This window comes from Microtus pennsylvanicus, chromosome 10, assembly GCF_037038515.1.
Source record: "Microtus pennsylvanicus isolate mMicPen1 chromosome 10, mMicPen1.hap1, whole genome shotgun sequence".
Taxonomy (NCBI): Eukaryota; Metazoa; Chordata; class Mammalia; order Rodentia; family Cricetidae; genus Microtus; species Microtus pennsylvanicus.
In genome coordinates this window covers 52,683,234-52,700,590 of record NC_134588.1, presented here as the reverse complement: position 1 = coordinate 52,700,590, position 17,357 = coordinate 52,683,234, and the positions used below count along the sequence as shown (strand labels likewise).

The 17,357-nt window shown below is 44.0% G+C and overlaps 1 protein-coding gene across 2 annotated transcripts in view; it reads right to left on the bottom strand.

The window, feature by feature from the left end:
• Tnr (tenascin R) overlaps positions 1-17,357 on the bottom strand; it is a 403,177-nt gene that overhangs the window by 191,353 nt on the left and 194,467 nt on the right. Inside the window, exon 2 of one of the 2 annotated variants that reach the window (XM_075988361.1) lies at positions 3,498-3,599. The gene's annotated coding sequence lies outside the window, so the exon portion shown is untranslated. Of the gene's footprint in view, positions 1-3,497; positions 3,601-17,357 lie in introns of those variants that run through there. The other variant, XM_075988362.1, reaches the window with a different exon arrangement.

Here is a 17,357-nt window from a genome sequence, read left to right as displayed (position 1 = left end):
TCCTCCACATCAAACAGCCTTTGAGCCCTTACTGACTGGAGTTTGAGATAGAATCAAACCTGATCCTGGGGCTGAACTCAGCAGAGCTTCTGGGATCCCTGCAGCTAAAGCAAGCCATGCCTATTAAACTGTGGTGTCTAATTCTGGTCACAGTTTAAATGCACCCGAAACCACCCAAGGGTCTGTGAGTGGAGGCTGGAGTCAACTGGGAACTTGTGGAGCCAGAATGGGAGGACTGGTTGGTCCCTCATACTGCCTAGGTCTCACTTTTCTCTTCTTCTGCTAGGTTGCTCCTGGGGCCCCCATGCATGGGTGAGTTGAAAATTTAGTTTCCTTTGGAAAGTTGAAAGAGCTAAACCTGTGGGTTTTCAAGAAAGCTTAAACTCAGGGACCATCTTGAACAACCTTCTACACCCAACAGAACAAAGCATGAGTTAGGAGTTTCAAGTGTTCTGGGGATGTTAATCTGGTGCGAGACTAGACAGGAGTGGAGACAAGTCTACCAGTTTTGTCTTCTTGTCATACACGTACCTCAACACCAGGGCCATTCCTTTATGTTCACTTTTTTCCTCCTCTTTTCCAATTCTGTTTTTAACCTTTTCCCTCAAATTACAGAAGAGTATTAAATTGGAAAACTATCCCTCTTTATTTGATCAATGTGTCTGTCTTTCCTGGAAATGAACTCACCCATGTGTTAGAGAGGGTACTAAATATACTTAAGCAACAAAAAGCCATGTGTCTCATTATCTGTTGTTCCCACCCAAACTCTGGGATTGCTGACATTAATGTTGGATTAGATCACTTAAAGTCGTAGTCGTTCAAAAAAAGGTTGTTTACTGAACTCAAAGTTCCTGGAAGAGATGGGGGTACTGAGAGGTTTGCGAGTAGGTAATCAAAATCCAGGTTGCTCATCCTCAACCCAACTTCCATTGAAAATGCATCAAGACCATCAGCATAGAATTCTAGCCCCTTAGAGATGAAAGGGCCTTGATAGAACCAAACAAACCCACTTTCAGGCTGCAGTCAACCAGGGGAGAAGCCAAAATGCTTCAGAAACTGTCTGCAGTCCAGAGCAGTAACAAAGCTGGGAGCTCAGTTCCCCAAATATCACATTTGTCTCAATTTGGCAAGAGGCTGAAAGCCTATCTGGGGCCATTTACGTTCTAATGTTATTAAGGGCTCATCTAATCAGCTCTTAAAATAAGCTGCTCACAAATGCATGGGGACTGTGGGCAAGAGAGAGGCAAGTTGATCCAGGTAGCTCCCTCTAGCCTGGTGCGTTTACCTTGGTCTGGATTGCCAGCGATCCATGGGGTTGCCTGGCTGCTTTCCTGTTTGGTAACTTCTGTGATTCTAGACTATCAGCATTTGCAAGAGATGTTTGTAAGCGTGTGGGAGAGGAAGTGAATCTACATAAGCCATGTTCTCCTGAGAGGTCCGCCATGCACATGTGACAAGTCTTGGCAGGGGAAAATGAGCTGGCTTCTCTGTCTGGGGGTGGCTTTCAGAAATAACTGACTGAGAATTACCTCTGAATCAACTTCTGCAGACTTCTGAGAAGTTCTACCCTCAGAGGACTCAGCAGAATGCCCATCCCTGTCGATGGCCCCTGACAGTTGTTTTCTGTCTTTCATGTGTTTCTCCCTTCCATCTTGGTGTGACTTCCTCTTGGTCCAGAAGCTTCTACCAGCCTTGGACTAAGATGGGTTCTGTCTTTGGTATGGATATGGCTCTCATGAAATCTGGCTTCATCCTCTGCATCCTCTTTAAACAGCAGACTCATGAGGAGTCCATGAGATTCCTCTGCTTCAGGCTGTACACTGGTTTGATACTGGAACTGTGCTGTTTCTAAATGTGATGGTGATGGTGACACTTGTCTTTAGTATTGTGTCTTTTCCTGATGCTCATCTTGGGCAAATCACTTCTTCCCTCTTTACCATCTCATTCATAAACCTTTTATCTCTCTTTTATCTGTTTAATCCTTTGAGCAGAAGCCTTAGATAGCAAGGCTGAATGGAGATGTGGGGTACTCTTACTACATTTCATTTTTCTCATATCTAAAGCAATTATTTTAAATCATTTATTCATAATCTACTTAGAGAAGGGTAATGGTACTCTGGACATTCTGCTGTCACTGATCCCTTAGAAGTCGTTTTTACAAACCAAGTGTTTTAATTTGAGGAAGTATTTTGGATGGGAGGTTTAATCTTCCCCTACGGCAAGTAGCTTGCCAACTACTCTTCTACCTGTAGAAATGTTTCCTCTGAGCAAAGCAGAGGTCCGTGAAACCACCAGCATGTAAATACAGAATGCTGTTGCAACTGGTAGCCTTCACTACCGCCTGCTGGTCCAACCCGTCCCAGCAACGCATGGTTGTGGAAATGTCTATCTCACTCAACTGGTAGCCTTGAAACATCAAACTCACCAATTCACCCTGAAATATGAATGGCTGACAGCTAGCTTAACATGATGAAGTCTCTTGCAACTTGGAATGGTCAAAGAATTAAGAAAAAAAAAATGGGCCGGGGATACTCTGTAGTCTAGTGTCCCCAACTGAGACAGGAAGCAGCTGAGGACATTCTGGGTGGATTTTTATTCAGAACTTCAGATAAGACTTGCATTGAGTCTGCAGAGTGCTGGGGGAGTGGGGGGAGGCAGATATTGAGTACACAGCCAGTACAAAATGAGGCACAGGAAGGAAATGAGTTTTTCCTGAACAAACTTGAAAACTGTATAAACAGATAGCCAGAGAAGACTGGTGGGCATATCATCATTGCTTTGCACAATAAAAATCAGACATACCTGTTTGAAAAGTTCTCAATTCGGTGAATAAGGTTTGAGTGCCACAGAAAGTTATGGAGGGAGTGAAATATTCATTGTGCCTGTCAACCCTGAATCCTCGGAGCCTTTCCTGCCGACCATTTTTCAGAGGCTATTATTTCAACCCCCAAATTTTCCGACATATATATGTGGTAGGGAAAAGGAATTAGGAAAGCTTTTAAATTAAAAGAAATAAAACGACAGGTTTTCCTCTAGCTGTATAAATAGTTATGGATAGAGATAAAGAGATGGATATTTTTTCATAATACTTTATTAGGGGTTTCAGAACTTTGAATTTTTAGAGTCAGTCTCGTGAATAATTTAGCATTGATTCATGCAGGCCCAATGCAGGAGTGCTGGGCTGAGAATCAAGTCTAGCCTCTTGGAGGGACTGAGTTCAGTAAGACATTTTTATTACCAACTGCATCATGAAATGCATTTCAGTACTATTTTATGAGTAGCCAAAATTTTAGTACCTGGTTTCTCGAGTGATTTCAGGGACCGTGTGAAGCCCAGAGGAGCTGACGCTGTTGGCCAGTTCATATCATGGAGAGTATCCCCAAGGCTGTTGTTTCAGTGACAAAGGGTTTCAGGTCCCAGGGAATATGCAATTCCTACTGAAAGCCTTAAACTGGCCATTGGCATGATGGATAGGGAAAGGCCCACAGCAACAGTACCTTCGTGATGTCGCCCTCTCCGGTGTTCTCTCTTGACCGTGTGCTCTTTGATTCTAACTCCTGAAGAGATCGGTCCTCTGAGCAAGGAGCTGATACAGACGCCTGTAACAGGAAGGAACACATAGCTTTACAATGAGAACTCGAGTTTCTCTATATTTTTTCCCTTTCAATAAATTAGAGGTGGGCCATGTAGCTCTCTGCAAGAAATGAAATTGTTGCTTATTAAGTTGTTATTCTCTCTCCAGAGTTTCATTTATTTATTTTTATTAATTCTTTGTATTGAGTTTACAACCATGTGATAAAATGATAAATATATAATTCCAGAAACATATTTTATGTAGCAAATTCAACAACTTACACAGGGTTGTGCACATACTGTGCACATACTCAGATAATCTGATGGTGGCAAATTTTTGCCTCCTCCTCCAGGAAGCCTCCCTTCCCACTGCTTCTGCAAACTGCAGTCCCCTTTATCCCCTTAATTTCTTCAGCATGTTGAGTATTCCTTCATGATGAAGGAACCATTAACCAGAGTCTCTTTATTGGTGCATCATTTTACTGCAGATTCTCAAGGATCTTCCAGACTCTCCTCAGGGTCAAAATCTTTGTCCCTTTCCTGCTTTATTTGGATCTTGTCCAAGAACATACTAACCCAGGAAATCTCAATCACTAATCAGTAAACAGATGCAGAGTGCTCCTCGCTGGTTAGAAACACCACCACCCTAAAGCATGCCCATCTACTGTGAGTGGAAGCGTCTGTGTAAGCATCTTCATCAGCCTTTTTAATCAGGGCACTATGCAGAACTTGGACAGGGCTCCCCCTACATTGTTCCTTAGGCTCTGTCAATGCAGTTGGTGGTTCGATAATTGTGCCTTCAAGGACTTCCTGCTCACAAGTGCTACTAAGCCTTCTCCAAAAGGGGCACTAAGCCTTAGGGATCTCATTTATAGATGCCTAAAGAGGATGCATTTGCAAAAATTGGTTGGAATCCAGAGGAGGAAGGAGCAGGCATTCTGCTAAGGCCTATGTTTCTTTTCTAAGTTGTCCCTGCATGAATTTGCCTTTCCCAGCAGGGCCTCTCAGAACCCCAGAGGGGTAGGAAGTGTAAAGATCATCTGCTTCTAGAAGGGCCAGATGTGTCTATCTCTGGAGAATACTCTGGCTGCCTAGAGAGTGGGACTACAAGCAGATTGGGTCTGCATCATTAGAATACAACTGGTTCTCGATAGGTTTGCTGGTAACAGAGGCAGAGGTTACAGATCATATTCATAGTAGGTATTCTTCTCTTCCAATTAGAATCTAGCTGCTCACCCAAAGGAAGAACTACAGGTAATTTGGGAGTGAATTTTGGATAGCAGCTATCCTAATTTTTCACCTTTGAGAAGTAGAGGGCTCTGGTATTAAGCAATCTCTCTTTCCATGGAATTAAAACTCACTCTCCTATGTTACCCACCTGTTGCCCCCTTCCCATCACTATATGTATGACATGGTGACATCACTCTTGGAGAGCTGGACTAATCTTCTTTGAACCAACTAAGTCACTGTTACTATGTGTTGGCAAAATCCCCTTCTCCTCAATTGACCTAACTCCACAGCCTGCATCACACTACCTCGCTACCTGCTTTTCTACCAGGATATAGGCACAGTCACCGTCACTGATTTATTCAGCTAATGTGTGGTTATCAAGTTTCAAATTTCTTCACTTGATGTTCTTGAAATTACAAGGGTGACACAATGCATACATATCTCAATAAGAGAATCAGCATAAGGACATATGGGAAGGACAGCCATTCTTCCCATCTTTGTTCTTTGCTACACAGGCCTCTATCCTCACACTTGGCTTTCATTTCCCAAGAAACAAACCTAGCTGAGAGAGAAGGAAGCCGACCTGGCCAGAGGGCGCTCTGGAGCTGTCCTTTGGGGAGAAGCCAAGCCCAGAGCTTTGGACTCCATGTGGATCAGTTTTTGCAGTTGAGTTGCCTCCAGGGAACAGGTGGGCACAGCTTTGGTCAAAGAAGTCCTTTGTGACTGATGGGGAACTCCCAGTGTCTGCTGGGGAGTGCCCCAACTTGGTGCTTTCTCACAGTACCAGCAATGGACACACTTTCTCCTTTCTTGCTCATTTAAATCTAATTATGTGCATACCACAGCTATACAGAGTGTTTTTGTTTACAGCTTTTCTGCAAGACTCAACTTGCATTGATTGTGCACGCCCATCATCATTCTCTCCACCTAATTTATCTGCACACTCATACACAACTTTTAACAGAATAAACATCTAGGCCTTTTCAGGGCAGTCTCCTTCATTCTCTATGGCTTGGCTCTCGTATTTCTCCTTCCCCAAACAATGTATCTTTAATCTTCATGTTGCTTGTGTGGAGTACATCCCCATATATTTTCTTTCAGAGTTCACCTACATAAGACCTGTGTGAATGTGGGTGTGTGAGATTATTTACTTTTGTGGTCACTGGTAGGGTCTCTGAGGCATGAGACATGAAGAATAAAACACAGCTTCTGCTGTCATGGAGTTCTCACCCGTGGTACCAGGCTGTTGTAGCACAGTAAGGCAATTTCCTTTCGGAGGCTCACACCAAATAGGGGGAGCAATAATCTAGAAGGCTAGAACTGATCCATTTAGGCTTCAGGAGTCTAGCACAGTGCTCTTTGCTGTTTAACCAGCTTTTAAAGCAGGTTTTAAACTGTGGGCTGAGGAAGGGTCAAATTGAATTTGAACCAATATGTGCCAGCCAATTTTCCTGAAGTCATGACCACATTTGCTCGGTCAGAATGCAGCTCGTCATGAAGCCAACACTCCAACTCTTGTGATTTGACACGCATTACCTCATGGATGGGTCCAATTAATTTGATTGTACAGTTGTACAGCTCTGGGTTATCACACAAAGGCCTCATGTTAAGGCCGATTTTCATATCTCTGGAGACATGGAGGTCTGCTCTGACAGGAAGTGAGGACGGAAAATCACGACTTAAGCATGTATTCTTGTGGCAAGTCCCAGAGGCTTAGCAGAGGTAAATATCACAGCAGGGCTCCTGTTGTCAAATGTTCCCAACCTTCCCACTTCTGGAAGATCCTGAGGATAAGGGGAGAGGTACCATAGACATACCCAAAGGTCAAAGGAAAGGGCTTCTGACTGGGCAACTTTAGTGAACCAGTATGTTGGTTATTTTGGTTTTTTATTTGTTTGATTTTTTTTTTTTTTGCATCCACTCACTTCTGCCATTCATCTGTACTCTCTTTGATGCCCAGCGTTTTTTCTAAGGTCAACTTGTTGCTCTTTCAGAAAAAAAAAATCTAAGAAATATGTCCGAAAATGTGCAACATATATTCCTTCCTCACCAAATGCCGACCTTCCTGTACTGAAAGTGAGTTCAGCTTCCCAAGAGGCTCCGCTTAGTCTTTGTAGCGTGGGCTCCCTGCTCCCACTGACCAGGCAGGATGTAAGCACCTGCACAGTGCAGGGAGAACTACCCAAGAGGCCAAGCTGACTCCAGTCACAGAATTTCTCCAAGCCTGGAGCGTGTCTCTCCTGTGGCTCAGGTGAAACATGGGCAGAAGAAAGACCCCTGCTATGCCAGGCACAGCAATCAAACACTGCCTGGGTTCAGACTTCATAGCAATCGTTCATGTTGGAAATCAGTATAAACTTTGAAATTGACTGCCATGGAGTTCTGTACAGCTAACTGCTGTTGGCATTCCAGTAATGGCCATTGATTCCACCGATGCTGACCAGCTCTCGACAGAATCACCCAGTACCTGAAAGCACAATCAATTCTTTTCTTTTTCTCAATTTTCCCAGCAGTTGGTGGCTGAACAATAGAAAGGGTTGTGAGTGATCAATAAATTGTGCTTAGTTATCTACTTGACAAAATGGGAATCCCAGGCAGCTATGGGTGATCTGGCTCATATCCTCTTGTCTCCCAAACTCTCCTACCAGGAGGGATCTTGAGTGCCCATTTCTTCAGACTCTTTCTTTCAGACATAAAAACGCGAATGTTTTTTAGGAGAAAGTTTCTGACCCATTGACTTGCCAAACTATGATTCAGTGGGCAGCATGTAAAGTTTGCAAATTCTCCACTTTTTAGCTACTTGTATTCAGAAAGTTAGCCTGCGATTAAAGCGACGAGCATCTATTGTCTGGCAGTGTCTGTGGGTCCATTGAGACTTCAGTGGCTTATGGGGTCGTCTGCCTCAGGGTCCTCATGAGATTTTAGTGATCTTCACCTGAAGATCCATCAGACATCGCCTATTTCCAAAATGGCTATTTTTTAAATTTGAGTTGTCGTTTTGGTTCTAAGTTTCTTCCCAATGGGTTTCTTGAGGGTTAGTTGAATATTTTTAAAACACGATAATGGCTTACTCCAGAGTGAGCCGTCTAGGGGAGAAGACGTTGGGGGTCACGATGTCTTTTTTAACAGCTCTTTTCATCATTTTTGCATTATTCTAATATACATGCTAGATTCAATTAATGTGGAAGAAGCTAGTACAAGGATATAAACACCAGATTGCAAAGTTCAGCGGGGGGACACTTGAAAGCCAGCTACCACAAATGCTTTTTACTTTGTCCATAATCATGAACACATGGCATCAGCCAGTTCTGCTTCTTGAATCACCCTAGAACAATGAATGGAAAGCATAGAATTTGGCTCAAATCTTATCCCTTGCCAGGCACACATTTATAAAAGAGGAACTCCTGTAAGGTCTGTGTGACGGTTGCTCTTGATGGATTTCCAGTCACCATGGAAATACACTTCTGGGATTGTCTATGAGGGTGCTTCCAAAAAGTTACACTGAATAGACAAGACCCACCTTGAATGTGGGCGGCACCAAGGCATGGGCTAAGGCTCTGGAGTAGAATATAGGAAGAAAACAAGCTGCATACCAGAATTCATCTTCCTCTGCTTCCCGACTGCAGACTTAACATTTTCCGGTCCTTCTCAGTTGACAGCATGCCTTCCTGGTCAAGAGGGACTGAGTTCCCGAATGGGGAGACAAAAGAGATACTTTCTTCCTTGAGTTCTTTTTGTTAGTTATTTTGCCACAATAAAGAGAAAATGAATTAATACAGCCTTTAGTTACCCCTTTTCTTAATCTGTGAGGTGGGCATACAATAGCCCCTTGCAGGAAGACAGCAAATATTTGCTGAGTGTATGGAGAAGGCTTAGCTAGTATAGAGCAGAGGGTAGAAACAACTCGAACCTTGCCGGTCCTGGTCCCTTCTCACTCATTTCCTCTCTGCTCAGGCCATTCCAGCTGGATGATAGTTAAAGGAACCTCACCCATAGGGGGCCTTCTGCTCATCCCACCCTTCGCCAGGCTGGTTAACACAACAGGGACTCAATCTGGAATATTTATGTTTCCCTTTCCCTGATGAAGGGTTTCTGTGGCTTAATAAAGCGAGGAAGTATGAAAGACACCTCGGTCCTTTCATATCTTAATTAGCAATTAATTAAATGGAGGTCCTGTTGCCTGGAATATCTGACAGGCAGGCTTGGTAATTATCTTTTATTATTACTAACGGAAAATGTGGTTGAGGGTTCAGATTTTCCCAGAATCTTGGGTTTAATTGAATGCCTCAGTGGAAGATAAAATGAACAGGCTGCCCTTTCCAAACATTGCTTTATTAAAAAATATTTTGAGATGCAGTATCTTGCACTCAGGAGCTTGGCTGGCCTGTCATCTCTAGCTGTGACCTTTATCTAGGCTTAAAGGAAGTGAGGTATGCCACTTGAGAGTCACGGGGTCCCTCTAGGAAAGCACAGAGTTACATTTTGATGAATCTGCTTACAGTGTTTCATTAACCTGCCCTAGGAGAGGGCACTGCTTTAGGAGCTGAGCCGCAGAAAAGCAGGAAGGTGCTGTGCTACTTGCTGTAGTGACGTCCGCCGGGGTCCCTGGTGATTCCATCTGGAAGGACCATGAAGCCCTTGGTTGAAAGCAGTGCCCACACACCCTGGTGCTCCCCTAGGACGATGGCAAAGCAGAGCCCAGAGGCTGAATCACAGGGCTGTTGTAGGTTGGAGCCTGACATCCTCTGTGTTCTGAACTTATCCAGTGGGGTCTCTACAGATGTTAACAGTGACAAGCCAACAGAAGCCTCTCGTTGTGTAAGTTGACCTAGGATGACTGAACATGCGTAAAACTACCTCCCTACCCCAGAGGAAGGCTTTGGATGGAAGAGGAGACTGTCCCTAGCCACACATGTCAGTGTTGGTATAAACTTCCTCGTTAGTCTTCACGTTGCTGTAGGCATCCGGAACCTGATCTGAATATCTGGCAGGTCTGAGGTCGAGCCGGTTATTTTCCTTCATCAAGTGGGCACTTTCCATTACTCACAATTCACAGTTGAGACTTAAGGGAATTTATCAGATCTAATGGGAGGCTTGAGATCAATAGGATGACTTCCACTCCATCAGCGGGGATGGAAATCGGTGAGCCGTCGGAGCGCCTAAGGCACAGACTGGGCTGAGCTGTCAAGGGCAGAACACCTTCTCCTCTGAGACTTCCAGTGACTCTGGCTTCTAGTCGTGGTCTGTGGGGCTGAAGTAGCATCTCTTGTGATCGAACATCCCCCTGAGTACAGCTCCCATGCAATGGCCCTCAGTGGAGCAGACTCAGCGGATGGGAAATGGGGCAGCAGGAGTGTCAGAGCCTAACTGTGCCAGCATCAGCTGTAGCTCTCGGGTGATGTTTTACATTCTTTCTTCCTCGTTCTCCCCTTAAGCAGCATTTCTTAAGCTTTCTATGTTTATGTCTTTGCTTTACGAAAGGCAAAATAAATATTGCTTTAAAAGTTTAGAAATCATGGTTATATCCTGATTTATTTATTTTTATCAAGTCTGATAGCAATAGGTTTTAGTTCGGAGTCTGTGAATTTAGCTGGAAAAAAGTTACATCCTTATTTTTTACAAATTTCTAGAGAAAATTTAGCAGTATCTCTAATTTTGAATTAGGCGACAAGTCACAGTATTATTAACAATAGCTATAATGTCACCCATAGAAATTGTAGATTTTTTTATATCTCATTACAGTTGTAGATATGTTGAAATATTGTTTAAGCTTATTACAACTTCAAAATTATAGCAGTTATTAGGTCTGCCAGTAGATCTTGTTATTTACTATGCTAATAAAGAAACACATATATTATTATACCACAAATTTGGTTTTCAGTAGTTTGACAACTATATTTTAATAAAAATGCAATCTCCTCTGCAATTCCATATATATATATATATATATATATATATATATATATATATATATATATATATTACTGTTTCTGAAAAGGGATTCATAGCTTCACCAGATGCCAACTGAGTTCACATTATGAAAAAAATAAAGAGTTTCTGGCATAGTAGGGGGAGAAAGGGAATTGGCTTTGTTGACATTGTCACAGTCAAGGCCATGGTTTTCTGTGTGTATTGTCCTGTTGAATTCCCATGAAGACCCTGGAAGGAAGCTACCCTTATTGGTCTTACTGTTATACTGCATGTGCCACCCGAAAGCTCTTGTGATGGAAACCTAACCCCCAAATTCATGTTAGTGGGGCTTTGGGGAGGTAATCGGGACCAGATGAAATCATGTGTAGGATTCTCATGCAGTATCGCTGGCTTCATAAGAAGAGAAAGAAAGACCAACTGAGCATGCTCTGTCACCATAATACCCTCCACCATGTTATGATGCTGTATGAAGGCCCTCATTTCAGCTGTCAGTCAGATGCCAGCACCATGTGGGATGCCAGTCTCTAGAACCATGACCTAAATATAAATAAACTAAATAAATTGCCCAGGCTCTGGCATGTTATTATAGCAACAGAAAATGAGCTAATCAGGAAATTGAGAAACAAAGAACTAAAGCAAGTTGTTGAAGGTTATTTAGCTGGGAAAGTGCAGAACTGGGCTTAGAGCTCAGGCAGGCAGAAGTCCAGATGGCTCTTTTGTTCTTCCTTCAGCTCTCAGATGAGTCAATATTTAATGTACTAATTCATGTGTTTCTATGTGACAAAGCTATCTACTGTTGCCTGGAAGTCTGATGGGGTGTGCTTGACCTTGGTAGCTAGAGTACGAATACTTCAAGGGCAGGATCAGAGGTAGGCCTGTCTTTCTTTCTTTCTCTCTGTCTCTCTCTCTTTCTTTCTTTTTATGGTTTATTTCTCCAAAGACCCAAAATAGTGGAATTGAAGAATTGAGTGGCAAATACTGTAGAATTCTGACCTCTGAAAAGCACCTCTGTGCCCTAACTCACACTGAGAGTTTCAGTCATCTTGTGTCCTGGTCCAACCAGGTTATACATGTAAAGGGGATCCACTGCCAGCCAGAATTCCATTTTCCCCTCTGCTTATAGTTTCTCTGCATCTGAAGGGTGCAGAATATTCCAGGGCTGAAACCTAACAGAAACAAATCCTTCATTACCAGAAGCTTCCAGAGCACAAGTGTTTTTTTTTGTTTTGTTTTGTTTTGTTTTTTTCGAGACAGGGTTTCTCTGTGGCTTTGGACCCTGTCCTGGAGCTCACTCTCTAGACCAGGCTGGTCTCGAACTCACAGAGATCCACCTGCCTCTGCCTCCGGAGTGCTGGGATTAAAGGCGTGTGCCACCATCGCCCAGAGCACAAGTGTTAAAGTGACCACCAAATCTGGATTAACAACTGGAAAAGCATCCCTTGGTGAGCCTTTAATTGGGGCTGAATTGCATTTGCTAGCCATCAATCACCGTGATAATTCCCTGTCTGAAGACATGTGCTTCCTTCAAAGAGAATCCATAAAAGCAAACCCAGAGAGGAAAGAAAGCTGAAAACTTTCCTCCAGTATAGGTCCTGTCTTGCGACGCGATGACCCAGGGGGATGAGTCTCCTTCCTTTAGGCCCTAGAATACCTGGCTTATCCAGTGTTGACTGACAAATACGTGACTTCAGGCTGGAGACAGAGCTTTTTTTTTTTTTCTCTGATGGTGACTATCTGGCCCACCTCAAAGATAGCCAGTTTCTTCTCAAAGGACCCAACTAAGGGTGAAATTGGATGGTGGGTCCGGGAGTCTTGTCTTCTCAAAACAAGCTCAATTTTAATTCCCTGGATACTGCCATATTTTTGGATCTATAATTAAGTGAGAATCAACTGCTAACAGGATAAACAATAAGCTTCCTAAGTATTTGATGGAGAACTCTCCACAGAGTTCTACTGAATGAGTAGTCAAAACCCTTGCTTTCCTGCACCAATCACCATGAGGCGTGGAGGGAAAACAGGACTTGTGGGTTCCTCTCCCTCGTCAGGGACAACTGCCTGTTTCCAGAGCCTATGAGCTAGCAGGGAGGAGGTGGAGTAGTCCATCGGATAGGGAGGGAATTCAACCAAGGGAACAGTATAAAACCACCAGAGACACTACTGTCCTTGTAAGTAGGGTAACTATTTCTCGGGCAAGACTTAGCAAGGTCAAAATTTGAGGAAGTTGGAAAGTTAAGTCAAGATGCTGGAGAGATAGTTCAGTCTTTTAAAAGGGATTGTTGGTCCTCCAGAAAACCCAAGTTTAGTTCCCAGCACCCATATGGCAGAACAAAATCAACTGTAACTCCAGTTCCAGGGAATCCAACATTCTCTTCTGGCCTCCATAGACACTAGGCACACAGATAATGCACATATAGACATGTAGACAAAATGTTTATAAACATAAAAGGTTAAAGTATCATTAAGAAATTTGAGCCAAGGCAAATATGGGGAGGGGAGCAAATTCAGAAGCAAGGAGTTTGGTATATGTGAGCATCCCAGGAAGGTGAGTTCAAGATGAGAACAATGGAGAGAGAGCCTATGGGACTATGACCAGCTCTGAGGTACCTGCTTTGACACTGGTCCTGTTGGATTAGAACAGAGTGTGTAGCCAGCTATAGTATGAGTCACAAAGCCACTCACTGTCCTTTAGACTACAGAGGCTTAAGTAAAGTCTTGGTCTTAACAGGACATGTGTTCAGATCAGAAAATCTCCTATGTGTTTGAGGAGGGTGAAGCTGTTTCTCTTGTAACCTGCTTTCAAATGTGGGAGTGAAGTCATTTGATTTAGCAAGAGGGAAATGGACGGTAAGTTAGCGGGAATGGACACTGGAAATGATACTTTGTTCACTTTAGTCAGCATCTGGTTTAAAAAAAAAACTAAAAATTCTGAACTGTGAATTCTTGGGTCCTGGGATGAGCCAAGGTGTCCCCTGGCCTTGTGTTTCAGAGTGAGCACTATGGCCCTATCAGGGGCAGTTTGGCTTGATCCTCCATCCACCCTTTGCATCCTGCCCCTAGGCAAACATTTGACAACCCAGCATCCCCATACACGCATCTCCGAATATCCACACACTGAGAGAGTAAGACCACCTTTGGTTATCCCAGCTCCTCTCGTGGCCCACAGGGTGGTAACTGATCTCCCAGATGCTGTTTTATGTGCAAGGACAGAGATCATGGCTTGGAACCCTCCACCAAACCCAAGATTTCAGATCTGCACAATCCCTAAGTAATGAGTTCTCAGGACAAGACCATCTTTTTATACTTTTAACAGTTTCACACTCTGACACGGATGGATAAATTGATATTTTGTACTGAGATCCTTGAAGGCGTTGATTGATTTTGTATCCTCATTCTTTTATTGAGGGCCTGATTTGGGGACAGCAGAAACTTGAGAAAGGCCTGGGGCTGGTTCTGAAACCGTGTCTACTTGACATTCATATTGTGAGCCTTTATTCTCACTTCCACTAGGAAATAGAAGGTGAAAAGAAAAACAGAACAAAACAAACAATCTCTGCATTAATTACTTCATATCTGCAATAATTAAACTGCTGGAAATATAGAAATGAATGACAGCTCACTCCTACCCTAGAGGGAGAGTGCCACATGGCAGGGAGAAGACACAGTCCTGTGATTGTAGGGTTATTTCCACACGGCTTCTGCACAGAGGATTTCACAGAGATACAAACAGAATTTCCTAAAAATCTAAGCATGGAGTCTGAGAAGGCTGCTAGGCAGTGCTGGGGTCCGAAATAGGTAAGACCTATTCAGACTGGGCAACTAGGGAGGCTGAGACTCACCAACTCCTGAAAATACTCTTGGGAAGGAGCTAGACCAGTAGTTCTCAACCTGTGGGTCACAACCCCAAGAGGGTCACATATCAGACACTCTGCATGTTAGATATTTACATTATGATTCATAACAGCAGCAAAATTACAGTTTGAAGTAGCAAAGAAATAATTTTACAGTAGTGGTCACCACAACATGAGGACCTGTGTTAAGGGGTCCCAGCATTAGGAAGGTTGAACCACTGAGCTAGACTAAGCACTACCAGGGACCTTACATTTTCCTGGGGATCTGTTTCTTCAGATTGAGGTGGAAGGGCAAATAAACCCTCTTGTGTTTGCATCCATGGAATTCTAAAGGAACTCCACAGAGTCTTCTGGGAATCTTCCAGAACAAAGAAAGAATACTAGGAGGCAAACTGATTACTTAAGAAGTTGGGGAGTCTTCACAAGACCAGTGGAGGCCCTGTTTCTCAAACTCACATTCCTAATATTTATCTTTGTGTTACTGCCTCTCATTCCCAGAGATACTGGCCTTTTAAATAAAGTCATTGACCACACAGTGTGAATTCGTCTCATCTATTACCATCCAGGATGTCAAGATAGGAGAGAGAATTAAGGTCTGATGTGGACAGCAAGATACTAGGAGGCCACCGAAGCAGAGAGGACACACCAAGTCCCGCTCACACTTTGCTGTTCACAGGCTGACAAATCTGACCTTAGTGCAGGTGGAGAGGGAGCCGGCACTGTTGGGTTTCTGTGTTTTGCTTTTGCCGTCAGACCACTGACTGCCATGGCGATTCCTTCATCAGCTAGCCCTTCCTTCGCTGATGATTATGGCATCGCTGCCCTGATAACAGAGGCCTTATCTAACCTTGCGCTCAGCGATCAGACTGGAGCAGCAGCAGAATCTTAGGTGGGCCGCCCCTTCCAGGAAACAAAGGCTGTTCTCTACGGCACCGCTAAGCACGTTTCCCACCCCAAATCAATCATCAATGGATTTATTTGGCATCAAGATTTAATTCCAGGGACCTCATGATGGTGCTGGTTTCCCGTGGAAGCCAGATGTACCTGAACCTGGAGATTGTGGGGGAAAAGGAAACGTTTTCAGTTTCCTTCACTGATCAGGATCCTGTTAAGCAAGGATCTCAGTTGACTGCAGGGAGCTAACTGCCAGCCGAGGAAAGGGCCCAGCTCTGGGCTACATCAGTTATAATCCTGTCCCAGCAACGGTGTTCACCCTGACCTAGATCTGAGCTTCATCAGGGTGACAGCTCTCTTCCACTTATAGGCCTATAGCTGTGTGCTTAAATGTCTTTGGAAGTGAACAAGTACTCCACAGACCCGAGAGAGAGAGAGAGAGAGAGAGAGAGAGAGAGAGAGAGAGAGAGAGAGAGAGAGAAAGAGAGAGAGAGAGAGAGAGCACAGGGGATACCTGCCTGCTGCCCAGCCCATCATTCCCTTCACATAGTCCACTGCCCTTACACCAGAACTAGTCTGCTAGGGGTGACAGAAGATGCAACTTCCTTTGCACCTGGCTCCGGCCACCACTCTCAGCCCACTTCCTGCCCATTCTCCATGATGCTCCCACAAGGCTTCTCTAAAGCTTAAATCTCTCAATGTTTCAGGTGTGCACAAGACCTGTTATATCTGGCCCCATCGTTCCCCTGTCTTCTCTTCTCCCTGCCCATTGTCCCCTGACTCCGCTCTGCACCCCAGTCACACTCAACGCGTGCATATACCCAATCTCATGCCTGCTCTCTTTAGTCCTCTGCATCGGTTGCTCCATCTGACCAGAAATACCTGCTGAGTGGGTGCTGACCCTCCTCGCCGAAGACTCTGCAGGTCCAGAGGTGAGTTATCCACCATCTCTTCTTCTGCCTTCCCCCGTACCCCATAAACTCTCATAATCACTCTCTCCAAGGTGCGATACCATTGCTCTAAATAAGCTAGAGTATCCGAGCTCCAGGCTCTGTCTGTGCTATACACGCAGAAGGGGGTCAGTAAATTCCGAACTAGAGCAGGAACCCTCAGGGCTCCCAGGAGGCACCCATCCCTACAGCTTGGAGAACTCAATTCATGGCGCCAAGGGAAAACGTCCACATTAAACACTGCTGTGTGCTGCTAGAGACTGTGTGCCGGGGAAAAACAAATAAGTGATTAAGTAATGGCAGGCAAGTATTTCACTAAGAATCCTATCCAAATAAAATAACAGGAAAAGTGCCTTTCAGTACTGATTAACCGCAGCTGAGAATTAAAGATCATTTGTAACAAATCATTACAGTCAACTGATTAAAAAGGAATGCGCTTGTACAGAGAACCATTACAGAGAGAGAGAGACACACACACACACAGAGAGAGAGAGAGGACAGAGAGAGAGAGAGAGAGAGAGAGAGAGAGAGAGAGAGAGAGAGAGAGAGAGTTGTAGCACATTTGACATGAGCCTACTAGCCTGTATGTATCACAAAAGGCCCATTTACTGACACCTAATGTGGAGACAGAACATGAATCAGGTTTCAATTAGGTTAGGGCTAACCCCATGCCTGGCTCAGTGAGACTGACTAAGTATCTATTTGCCGAAGAGGCTAGGATAACAACTGCTGACATTTGACCTCTACTGTCTGACAGAAATGGTAAGTTCAAGTTTAAATTTATCCAAATAAGACTATTGGAGTTGATGGAAAGCTGAAGATGGTTTTAAAAATACCCAGAACACCAGCAGTCCCTCCTAGCACGAAAATAGGGATGGTATAACTAAGACCAGTGTGGCGCTCAGCTTGACAGGCAGCTCACTATATTTAG